Below are 13,153 nucleotides of genomic sequence, written 5' to 3'. Positions count from 1 at the left end.
CCTTTATTCCATTGTTCCCTTATTTTCTCCAAAACATGAAACTAAATTTCTAGCTTGAAAGCTAGATCAATTATTCCTTTAATATGTGAAAAATGTGTGTCCTTCAAAATACTCTGTGCAATAGTCACTTCTTTATGTATTATTTCCAAATGGGGTAATAACTGAAATTGAATCAAGATCAACTTATGACCGATCTCACTGTCTCTAGCCATGAGCTTGACTAACCTTTGCTGACTAGTTGTCAACTTGTTATATGAGAGTAAGATTGAACTTGTGTTCTTGCTCAATGAATTAACACTTGACCTCATATCATATTTTAATAAATCGATGGAATGTTGATTCTCAATGTAAAAACCTCCACATCACACAACTTCATGTACAATGAATGAATAGTCTTCAAAATTGTTTCTAACTATGTGACTAATTTGGAAAGCTTTGCTTGTCTATTTACAAGTTCTTGAGAGACTTTCACCAAAAATTTATGTTCAAATATTCTTTTAGACCACTACATAAATTTGTCATTGGTCTCTATATCCTCTGCTTTAACTTTGTCAACTATATACACTAGCTAATCCAAAATTAGATGTTGACCTTCTATGTTAGTTATGCCAAATGCATCTACAAAAATATCTCTAATAGTATGTAATACCTATTTATTCTTATGCTCTCTCCTTAGTTGTTCTTGCTTTGCCTTGCGGCTCAACAAGGTTTGTAGTTCCTACATCTACTCTAGTGTCAAGTTGTTCAAGTCATACATGGGTAAAGTAATTACCTCATCTAGATTGACTGACTCATCTACCTCTTCTTTCAATTGATTCAAAACTTGAGATCTAGGGGTTGTATCACTAGGTAGTGATATTTGCAGTTATTTCCCCTTCTCAATTGATCTCATTTATGGTTGCTACCTCCTTTGAGTAGGTGTCACATGTTCCGCTACCATCCCTGTGACTTTAACCTCTTCTTTCTTCTATTTTCTCTAAGGAATAGGCATGCAAGTTAATTGTGTAAAAACAATTATTGCCTTACCCTATTTCTCCACACTTGTATCATCGACTACTGATGTAACCTCTACATTATTAGTCTTTGCAATCTCAATCTTTAGATAATCTACAACTTGTAACAAAATTGGATTTGTACAAGGTAGAGTTGTGTCTGACATGAGATTTTGCATGTCTTCCTTAATTAGAAAATTTTGATTCTGTGGAGGTGTGTCAGATATGTCTTTGATAGTAATAACCTCTTATTGTTCACATTGATGCACTAGTTGCTTGATTTCTTCAGTTAATTTAGCAACTTCTTCCTTATATGCATCTTAAAATTCTGTTGCATCTCTTCCTTCTTTGAGCTCTACTATTGGAGTAGTCACTCCAAATACTTTTTTCCATACCTATATACTGTCTTGCTCAACTACATGAGCCTTATTCTTCAAAATTTTGTATGCCCTATCTCTTGACATAAATTTCTTCACTAAATCTTTAAGGGCTATAGACATATGTGTCTTCCCCAAGTCTAGCATTGCTTGTGCCAACGTAGTTTCTCTTATTTGCTTTTCTATGGATAGTGCCCACTTCCACTTAGCATCTATCCATTTGTATAAGTCCATTGGGAATCCATATCCCAATTCTAAGGGTGTAAGTCTAAATTTGATCATCATGCCAATCATAGCTACTTGAAGTTTAACTTTTTCCTCATTATTCAAAGAATCATAAGTAATATATTTGAATCCTACAAAATTTCATGATTCTCTAATGTTTTCACATACCTAATCTATAGTCATTGGAGGAAGTCTATTTACAATTTACAATTTTCTTGGTTCATCAGACTCGATTTCTTCATCAACTTCCTCCTCCTATGCAATGATCAATTTTTTCCTTGGCTTCTCTTCAATATTCTATTTTAGTGAGCTAGCCAGTCTCTTCTTTGATGGACTTCCTTTTGCTTTCACACCTAGGGGCTGAGTTGTCTTTGATCTTGTTATGGTTTTTAATTTTGGCTTTAGAGGTGTGAGAACCTTCTTCACATCTCTACTAAGATTAGCTTTCACCTTAGGATCAACACTTATTACCTTCTTCTGCTTTGTTGCCTTGGGCTCGACAACAACGAGTTCTTTTCCTTTTCCTTCTTTAGCCTTAGCAGGTTGTCTTGATCCTTCCCCATCTTCATTATTCTTATCTTCAAGAATCCTCCTCTTCCTTTTCTTCTTAGCCTTAGGCATGTTGGATTTTGCATTAAGTTCTGTCATTATTATTTCATGTGTGCCGAATTGCTCAGCATTAGCATCAACATCCTCAATCAAAAGTGCAGTCATTGTTGTTGCAATCTCATCAACATTGACTTCAGAAGGCATAAGCATTAACCAAATAATTCTTAGTATTACTTTGTACGAATGCAAAAAATCTGTTTCCATTACAAAACATAGCTCATCATAATATTTGTCAATAACCAACTTAGGGATCCTCATTATATTTCTTAATTTATTCTTGGATTCTACAAAATAGTTATCCATTATGGCTTCAAAATTTCTCCCAAACTATTAATCAAGTTGTTTAACTATTCCATAGGAGGTCAATTCCTATCCCATGGTAATATTCTGACTATAGGGAATGAGTTCTATACATAGAAAAATATGCATACTAGCAAAGATCTGAACTTACATGATTTTCTTTCTGGATTGCTTTTAGGTTCTCTGATTGTTGTTGCAGTTGCAACTCAACAAGGTCATAAGCTTGATCCTTCTTAATAATTTTGTAATCCCAAATCTAGTACAATACAAGGTACACTATTTAGTTTTCTATATTGATAAAACTTGTGTCCTATCACACGGATGATAGATTCAATTATAGGATCTTCAATCCCATCGATTGACATCCCTCTACCATTCCACTTTTCTTTGGTTAGATTTTCAATTTCATTCTTTACTACACTCCTTATGCTTTTAGGTTGATCCAAGGTAGGGTAACTACTTACTCGAAGTATTATTACCTTGATGATTTTAATTGGTCCACCTTCTAACCATTTCTTCATGTCATGGATGCAACTAAGTATGACTTTTATCCATTCTACCTTTAAAACCTTTGGGAACCCTAGGGCACGGGCAAGCCCTTTCTCAACAACTATTTTGTTTTCATCTTCCAAGACTCCATTACTGCATAGCTTCTCATAACTTGCCCTTATTTCAAAATATCCAATCTCTCCTACTTTGCATATGTAGTAGGATCTCACATCCTGAATAGTTAAAACTCTAGTTGGAATTGACGATAGAATGCCAATATCATCTTCAATCTTCTTAGCAATTACACTACCCCTAAAATTTGGTGGACAATGGTCATTCCTCACAATTTGTGGATTTTTATCCTTCAACATTTCTCTTGATGATGCCATTTGATCTAGGGTTTTGAATGATAAAATCTTCTATAATATATTCAAAAAATAATTTGCTAGGCACCAAAGGTATCACTTACAAATGTTAACAATTTTGTTAATGCTCCATCATGATTCACTTGCTTTATTATTGTAATCACCTTAATCACCTTTAAATCACTTGTGAGCTTTGAAATCTCTTGGTGAATAGAAATGTATGCTCAAATTTGATAAATACCTTCAAATTTCCATTCTAGGTCTACAATAAATGTTCTCATACTTGGAAGGTGTATGGCAACTAGCTTGGTCTTCATACTTACTTGGTCAAGGTTACCTTACTCATCCAACACTAATTCATTCGATCAATACATCAACTCTATGAATCACTTAGTCTATACTAGAAAGCTTGGTCAATATAAACTATACCACTGATGTTTGGTACTCTATGTAGTAAATGATTCTCTTTTACTTTCCCTTTTATGGATCTATTCTTAATGCATCTTTACTTATTTAGATATGAGATTTTAATACATCTATGTTAGGAACTGATGTAAAATATATCATTGAATATACAATTCCTACATACCTTTTTCATTAAGTTAGATGTGGTATGATCACTTGATCCATTGGATTGGGTGATCTCAACTTTTCTTTCTCTATTGCTTCCAACTTTCACTATCTCTATCCATGTTTTCTTTCCCTCAACTTTTTCATTTTCATTGTTTGGTGTCGTTGCTCTAGTTCTACAGTTTTTACTAGTATGTCCAACTTTGAGAGAACTGAAGCATACTATTTCTCCATTCAACCACTTCTTGTAATTTCCTTTTAAATTAGTCTTGATGCAATTCTCTAGAATGTGTCCATACTCTCCATAATAGTGACAATTATACCATGTATTATAATCCCAATTGTAGGAATTGCCTTTTCTTGGTGCATGTGCTTGTTTCTCAAGTGCCCAGTTGGATTTCGTCTTGAATCTACACTCATGAATTCTATGTCCATATTTCTGATACTTATAGCAATGTCCTTTGAATGTAGTGAATAAATCATTTTTCTTTGATTTGTATTCATGTGCTTGATGCCCTACGAGTTGGAAATATATGAGGATTAACTGAGAGGGGAGGGGTGAATCAGTTACCACTAAAACAATTCCAAATCCCTTAGATGTCAATACAAACTCAAATCCTTACACAACTTGGTTACAACTAGATGTATACTATAACTTAGTTAACAAAGAAATCTGACATATTAATGTGTATTAACCTTTGGTAACTTAGTTGTAGAAAGATAAAGTAGTAAGTAAATAACATGAACACATGAGACACCAAGATTTAACGGTGAAACCCAATTTGGGAAAACCACCAATGCAACTAGTTACAACTTTTCACTATTATGAAGTGAGCCCTATTAGGAGAAAACCTTGTTAAAGGTTACAAAAAACACTATTAGGTGTGACCCTATTAAAGTATTTAAATCATATTGTTAGTAGTGGCCTTGTTAGAGGTGTTAAGACACTTTAATCTAGAAATGCCACTTGGTTAGAGGATTTACAAAATGACTATTAAGTCAACTCTGTTAAGAGATATATTCACCACTACAATTGTTAGAGAGTAACAATGATTTCCTTGATTAATGAAGCAACTAAATTATAGATTCATATCACTATTTTGGCTTATCTTCTAGATCCTCCATGATTAGGATATTCTTTGTAGATCCTTGGATACTCTGCTCTTAATAAAAATATTTTTCTCTATTTAGATCTTATCTTCTTCTCCACTTTCTCATATTTCAATCCACATCTTGACCTTTCATATATATGAAGCCCAATGTGAATTTGACTTGAATACCCTTTCAAATAAAATCATAACATCCACTAAGTTGGCTTGCATAAACCAACTAATAGATAAAACTAATCTACTCAAGGTTAGCTAAAATTGGGTCACTCAGTTACCACTGAGTTCCTCAGTAACTAACCTATCTTGGTTTGCACTAAAATCCTTTGGTAACTAACCTGATTGAGTTTACATAAGAATTATTGAACTTGCTTAGTTGATACTAGAGTCTTCTAAACTCGGTTCCAACTAGTAGTGCTCAGTAGGAATATAACATTTGTGTAACATCAATGACAATATATAATTGAATAATTAAAAGGATGGCCAGTGGGAGCAAACAGGGGAGAGGATGGGGAAGTTTGGTATTTCAAAATTCAAAACCTATCCTTAGTTGGAATCCTCTAGGAGGACAAGATCGAAAGCATGGATTGTAGGGAGGGGAAGCAGAGAGTTAGGGGACTATAGAGATCAAAGATGCGACAGAGAATGGAGATAGGGACCCATGTGACAAAGGCAAAGGTTTAGACAAGTATTTTTTTCCATCCAAGGGAAATAGGTTTGGGGTACCTCTGGCAAAATGGTCATCTCTTTTTGGAGTTAAACATACTGTAAAGTCTTCTTTTCCACCGGTTAAACTACTCTCTAGTTTGGAGAAGGGTTCTTGTGCGATTACAATTTCGGACGAGCTGGTAGATCATAACATTGCTGCGATGGTTTCTACTCTGGTGGGCAAGTTCATTTGACAAAGACTGAATATAGATATTGTTAGATCGTACAATAAAAAAAAATGGAAGCTCAAGGGATAGGTCACTACAATGATGATGGAAAAAGGTTTCTTGTCTTTTGATTTTTCATGCAGTGAGGATTTGTCAAGCATTTTGTGCAAAGGACTGTGGATTATAGGCCACTCAACCCTAGTTATTTAGAAGTGGACTTCAAAGTTGGATTTGAATGATGATTTTTTGTACAAGCTCCAGTCTAGGTTAAATTTCTAGAGTTGCCTTTGGAGTTTTGGAATGAGGATGTGTTTGTGGGAACAACAAACTCATTTGGTGAACTTTTTTCAATAGACCCAATAATGGTTTCCAAAAGAAGACTAACATATGATCGAATTTGTATTGGAGTTCATGAAGGGGATGATATGCTAAAGGTTGTGTGCTTTCATTCTAAGCTTGGAATGCATATTCAGAAGTTGATCTATGAAAGTGTTCCCTTTGCTTGTTTTCATTGTTTGAAATTAGGTCATAAAGAGAATTAGTGTCCTAAGGCAACTACTAAAAAGGGAAGGAAAAATACATTTTCCAAATCAGGAAAGGACAAAAAGATCTTGAAAAAGAAGGAATTTAAGGATGGTCAGAAGATATAGGAGATAGTAGTGGAAGCCCCTATTAAAGGAGGGAATAATCTAGATCAAAATGGATCAAAGGTTGATAAAGGATGGGGCTCCAATTTTGTCTCGGCCTAAGATTATAGAGGGGGAAGTCCCAGTTAGGATTCCTGGATCTTCCAAAGACAAAGAGGATCCAGTTATGTCTAGGCCTAAGATTTCAGAGGTGGAAATCCTAGGTAGGAATCCTAGACCTTCCATAGACAAAGAGGTGGGTATCATAGCAAAGCAGGCTAGTTCCCAAATCATTGAGAAGCATATCCCAACAAATTTAGAGATGGATGGACCAATTTTGCCTAGCTCTAAGATCACAAAGGTGGAAGTCCTAGTTAAGATACCTAGTTTTTATGAGGCCAAAGAGGAGGATATCCTAGAAAAGTAGGCTGGTTCCCAGAACATTGAGAAGTATATCCCAGTAAATTTAGAAATGGATGGACCTCAGGAAAGTGGCTTACTAGGGGGTGAGAATTCAATAGCTACAATCCATGAGGATAAGATCCCAAATGATTTTTAGATGTATGATCTCAACAAGTTATCACCTAATTTGGAGAGAAATGGGGAAAAGCTTTTGAATAAGGAAGTGGAGACAGTGTGGGAAGATCAAGAGATAATGGAGTCTGGGAAGGGTATTCAAAAGTAGCAAGGAATAATGGAGATTTCTTCATCTGTTCGGAAGGACCAGTCTGTTTCTTGTAATTTGGAAGAGAGATTGGGACTATGGTGAATATTTCTTCTCCTAGTAAGAACGTAAGGATAGATGAATGAATGGAGGAAAACAAAGGAAGTCATTTGAAGACTAAAAAGAAGAATAGTAGGGATCCCTCCTCGGTTTCACCTGCATAGACTAGGAGCCATGGTAAATTGGATGTGGGAGTCAGACAAAAGGCACTAGGTAAGCAGAATGCAAACCAAGTCCTACAAGAGTAGGCTAGAAGGAATTTGGTGGATGGGAGTCAATGAACCATCGTTGAGTGTTCTACTATTCAGAAATGAAGATAATATCTTGGAATATTAGGCGACTAAATGGGGTCCATAAACATGAAGTTCTTAGGAATATGATAAGAGATCAAAGACTTGATATAATGCTGATTCAAGAGATGAAAATGAAGAAGGAGGCTCTGGGTAAGATCTCCTTTAGTAATATTATGGCTGGTGAGGCCATAGATTCTAAGGGGGCATTGGGAGGTTTTCTTACTCTTTTTAATAATAAACAATTTAAAGTTACTCCCTTGTATAATGAAGGTAATACTCTTTTATGCAAAATGTTTCATATGAATACCAATGATACATGGTTTCTTTTGAATGTCTATGCCCCAAATACTAAAAGGGAAAGGAAGTATTATTGGACTAAGCTTGGGGCTTTGGTCCAAAACAATAATCTTAATAAAGGTATTATTATGATGGACTTCAATACTTCCCTCGTTGATGAGGAAAAATTAGGAGGTGTGGCTCCAGATTTGGAAAAAAAGTTGGACATTTCTAATTTCAATAATAGCTTGGCTCTTTTGGATATTGATCTCGAGGGTGGAGTCTACACTTGGTCCAATAAAAGAATTGGGAGTGAGTCTATTCAGGTTAGATTGGATAGAGCTCTCATAACTTCGAATTGGTTGAATTCTTTCTCTTGTAGGCTATCCCTTCTCCCTAGAGTAGGGTCAAATCACTCCCCCATATCTCTCTCGGTTGTTTCTCTTGAGCCCAGGAGGAATTATCCTTTTAAATTTGAAAAGATGAGGATTTCTCATCTAGATCTTTTGAACAGGATATCCAATTGGTAGAGTATGGAAATGGAAGGAACTGCTATGTTTAGAGTTGCTAAGAAGTTGAGTAATGTGTAGCAGATGATTAAAATCTAGAATAAGATGGATTTTGGCCATATCTTTTAGGAGGAAGAGGAGGTTTTAGATAGGCTTTGTTCTATTCAGGATTTAATTCAACAGGATGGGTATAATGAACAGTATAGGAATATTGAGATGTCTATTTTAACTAATTTGCATAATATTATAAGGAAGAGAATTTATGGAGGCAGAGATCAAGGATTAACTGGCTTAAAGAGGGTGATTAGAACACTAGGTTTTTTCACCTTTCCACTCTTAAGCATAGAGAAAATAACACGATTTCAGTAATTAAAAAGGGCTTTTCTCTTCTCTTCTTTCCTGGGATCCCATGTTATCAGTGGTAGATCAGAATGAAATTGTGTCTTGTCTCCCTTAGATTATCCAACCTCATCACAATAAAATGTTGAGGGAAATTCCTAAAGCTCAGGAGGTGAAACAAGCTTTGCTTTCATTGCCAGTTGATACAACCCCTAGGATGGATGAATTTCTTACTTTCTTTTTTTAGGTTTATTGGGAGGTGGTTATGAAAGATGTGGTTAAGGTTGTTCAAGAATTTTTTGGGGTTAGAAATCTTCTTAAAGAAATTAATTTTACTTTCCTAGTTCTAATTCCCAAAGTTCCAGGGGCTGATTCTATGGAGCAATTTGGGCCTATAAGTCTTTGTAATTCTTTTTACAAGATCATTTCGAAGGTGTTAACTATCAGAATTCAAAATATTATTCCTTTAATCATTTCTCAGCAATAAATGGTTTTGTCCCTGGTAGGTAGATTTTGGACTCTATTATGATGGTTCATGAAGTTATTCACTCCCTTGAAGCAGCTAAAAGGGAAGGTTTGCTACTCAAGCTGGACCTTTCAAAGGCTTATGATCGGGTGGAATGGACTTTCCTTTATTCTATCCTCTAGGCTTTTGGCTTTGATCAATATGTTCATAAGCTTATTTCTCAACTTATTTCTACTTCTTGGCTTGTCATTATGGTCAATGGGGCTCCTTTTGTTTTCTTCAAATCTTCGAGAGGTTTAAGGTAGGGTGACCCTCTCTCTCCTATTTTGTTCATTATTGTGGCATAGTGTATTGGTAGGTTGATTGGGAAGAAAAGATAGGAAGGGACACTAAGAGGAATTAGGCCCTCCTTTGGGAATGTTTTTATTTCTCATCAACAGTTTGTGGATGTCACTATTATGGGAGGGGAATCTTCTGTTAAGGAGGCTAAAGCGATGAAGGATCTTCTAGATGTGTATATTAGAGGATCAAGCTAGCTAATTAACTAGGAGAGGAGTTCAGTTTCCTTTATCAATACTCCAGTTTATAGACAAATGAAGATAGCTAGGATTCTTGGGTGTGGGATTGGTAAGCTACCCTCAAGCTATCTTGGCCTCCTAATGGGAATTAAGCCTCCTAATTTCTTTTGGAATGGGATTCTCAATAGGTTTAGAAAGAAGTTGGTTGGGTGGAAAGGAGCCATGCTAAGCCAGGCAAGTAAGTGTCTTTTGGTTAAGTCCACTCTTCAAAATCTCCCGATGTATGCCCTGAGCCTCCTTGGGATACCGACCAAATTTGTTGACAAAATGGAAAAGATCTAGAGAGATTTTTTGTGGTCTAGTCTAGAGGAATGTAAAAGATATCCTATAGTGGCTTGGGATAATTTTTTCCTCCCTAAGTGCTACGATGGTCTTGGTATAAGGAAATTAAAACTTCTCAATAAGGCTCTCCTAGCCAAACATATATGGCACATTTTCAACAACATGGGGGAATGGAGAGATGTTTTAGTGGATAAGTATATTAGAAGGTCTTCTCTAAAGTTCTTGCTCAATACTGTTGACATTCTAAATGGTTCAGTCATTTGGAATGGTATCCTTAAAGCAAGAGATCTGGCCAAAGCTAAGACTAAGTGGAAAGTGGGTAATGGTGATGACATTCTCTTCTGGCATGATAACTAGTTGATTTAGGGCCCTCTAATTAATAATCCTATTTATGGGAACTGTGAAAATGTTTGTATCAGGCAATTTGGATTAAAAGTTAGAGATTATTGAACTGACTAGGGATGGAGAGACCTATATTTTATCTTGAATGATCTCAAGCCAATAATGTTAATGTTGAACTCAATGATTATAAATAATAAGAGAGATGAACTAATATGGGAAGATAATTCTAATGGTTGTTACTCAATTGCTTCAAGATACACTTCTCTCTGGAGCTTGAAGGAGAAACCTCCTTGGGCCAGGGCCTAGGTTCCTAGCCTCAATCCAAAGATTAATATGATTTTCTGGATGGCTTTACAAGATAAAATTCTTACACTAGAAAACTTGAAGAAAAGAGGCCACTTTATCCTAAATAGATGTATTTTGTGCAAAGAACAAGAGGAGTTGGTTAATCATATGTTTATCCATTGTCCTTATTCCAGGGAAGTTTGGGACCTTATTACAAAGAATTTTGGCATCAGTTGGTGCAAGCCAAGTAATGTGTTGGATTTATTTTTTCAATGGAATAGCATGTATAAAAGGCTCAAACTTGTAGGATTTAAGCACCTGGTCTTTGCCTCACTTCTCTTGGGGAGTTTGGAAGGAAAGAAATAATAAGATATTCAGAGATAGGGAGGAACCTGCTTATATTCTGGTCGATAAAATCAATAGGCATATGAAGGAAAATTACCAAATTAGAAATGGGGGAGACATTGAAGATGGAGGTAAGAAAAAGGAGAAGGAAAAGGACAGGAACACTAAAAGACAGGAAGTGAAATGGAAGCTTCCACCTGAGGGATGGAATAAAGAAAATGTTGATGGCATAGTAAAAGGGAATCCTGATCCCTTAGGATGTGGAGGTATTATAAGAAACTGCTATGGTGAAGGGACTGTTGCTTTATCTTACCCACTAGGATACCAGACAAACCATTATGCCAAAGCTAATGCAACTCTCCACATGGTGAAATTAGCTTTGGATAAGGGAGTTAAAGAACTATGGTTGGAGGGGGACTCAAATAACATCATTAGATGTATTAAAGGGGCTATCCAACCATCATGGACAATAGCTAACATCACTGAATAATTCTTTTTAACATTTGGTAAATTTGATAGTGTCCACGTTAGTCATGAATATTGGGAGGCAAACTCGGTGGCTGATTGGTTTGCCAATGATGCAGTAAAGAAAGACATGGTGATGATTTTGAATACTGGTGGGAATATTTTGGTAGGTGCAAAAAGCCTAATTGAATTGGAAAAAATCTAGTGAGGTACGAGAGAAATCCAAAGATAATTATGGATATAAATGAGAATATGGGTGTAAGGAAGTGTAATAATGGTAAATATGAATGGAACAGGTGGATGATGTTATCATTGTCAAATTGACATGTTTTATTGGCCATTTTTTTATGTACCATTTTAGTGGTATTGAAAGACAAAGCAGTGAAAATCAAAGCGATTTCCATCAGAGTATTCAGAGGATTGAGAAAGGGTTTTAGAGGAAGGAGTTTATGAGAATAGTTAGTGCTGAGAATATAGAGATGGTGGGGGAAAGAAGTAGGAAAGAACTAGTAGGTGAGGCCAAAAAATGGAAGCAAAGAACTAAAGTGTGGGAGAAGTTAGAAAAGGGAGGAATTGCTAGATATATAGCCAAGCTCCATGGTTACGACCTTGCGATTACTAACCTTATGTTAAATTCATAGAAATATCATAAGGTTAAAGTTGATGGGGTCTTGTACCAGGTGACTGTGGACATCATTGCTCATATAACTAAATTTTTGGATGAAGGACTAAAGTTTTACAGAGATAAGAAGGCGTTTTCAAATGTTGTGAAAGATTTTGCAAAAAATACAAAAGAAAGGAAGGAACTGGTCAAGAGCAAAACCTACTATGAGATGGATTTGATAAAGAAATTATGGAGGTATGTTTTGAGGGCTATTATTGAGTATATATCTTTAGACATGAGATTTGATACAGTTAAGACACACCATTTTTTTCTGCTCAATCATTTTTGTTATGGGATTAAGGTCTCTTTTCCTTTTTATTTATATACTTCCATGCGTAAGAATATTTTTATGCACAAGAAAAAGCCTACTTCAAATTCGGCCCTACATGAGGGTTTGTTGCTTTTGATTTATGAGCATTTCAAGGCTCAATCTCGAAGCAAAACCCCCACCCAGGTAGTTGTAGCATCCGAGGAGATGAGGAGTTCAAACTTCTCATCTAACATGGATGATTTTTAGAGTATAAGCTCAGAGGATGAAGATGCTAACCCTTTGTCAGGAAAGAAGGCCAAGGCTTTTGAGAAGAAATCACCTTCATCAACTAAAACCCCATGCAGGAAAAGTCCTAGGGGGATTGGGTTTAAAATTTCTAGGCGAATAAGGAGAAGGAGGATGTTAAGAGGGAGGAGCCAGTAGCTAAAAAATAGAGGAGGTCTAAGGAGGAGGAAGTGTCCCCAAAGGGGAAAATGTATCCTAGGGCAGAGATCACAACCATTCCTCTTTCCCCAATTTCCCCTCCTCAGAAACATGACAAGGAGAAGATAGGGGATGAGAGTGGAGAGACGGTTATAAAGGATAGGTGCATTTCTTGGAAAAAAATTAATGTTGGAACATCAAAAATGGGAATAGTGAGAGAAACCATGAACCCTCAAATCCTTTGAAGGTAAAGAGGGAAAGCTCTAGATGGAGGAACTCATTGATCCAACCCTGGTGGCTATTATTGATAATGCAAGGGAAATTGGCATGAATTTGATAAATAATGCTAGAAATAGT

This window comes from Cupressus sempervirens, chromosome 4 (assembly GCF_028749045.1).
Source record: "Cupressus sempervirens isolate cs-2001-9-10 chromosome 4, ASM2874904v1, whole genome shotgun sequence".
NCBI classification, from domain to species: Eukaryota; Viridiplantae; Streptophyta; class Pinopsida; order Cupressales; family Cupressaceae; genus Cupressus; species Cupressus sempervirens.
The sequence above is the reverse complement of the archived record's forward strand: the minus strand, read 5'-3'. Positions refer to the sequence as shown.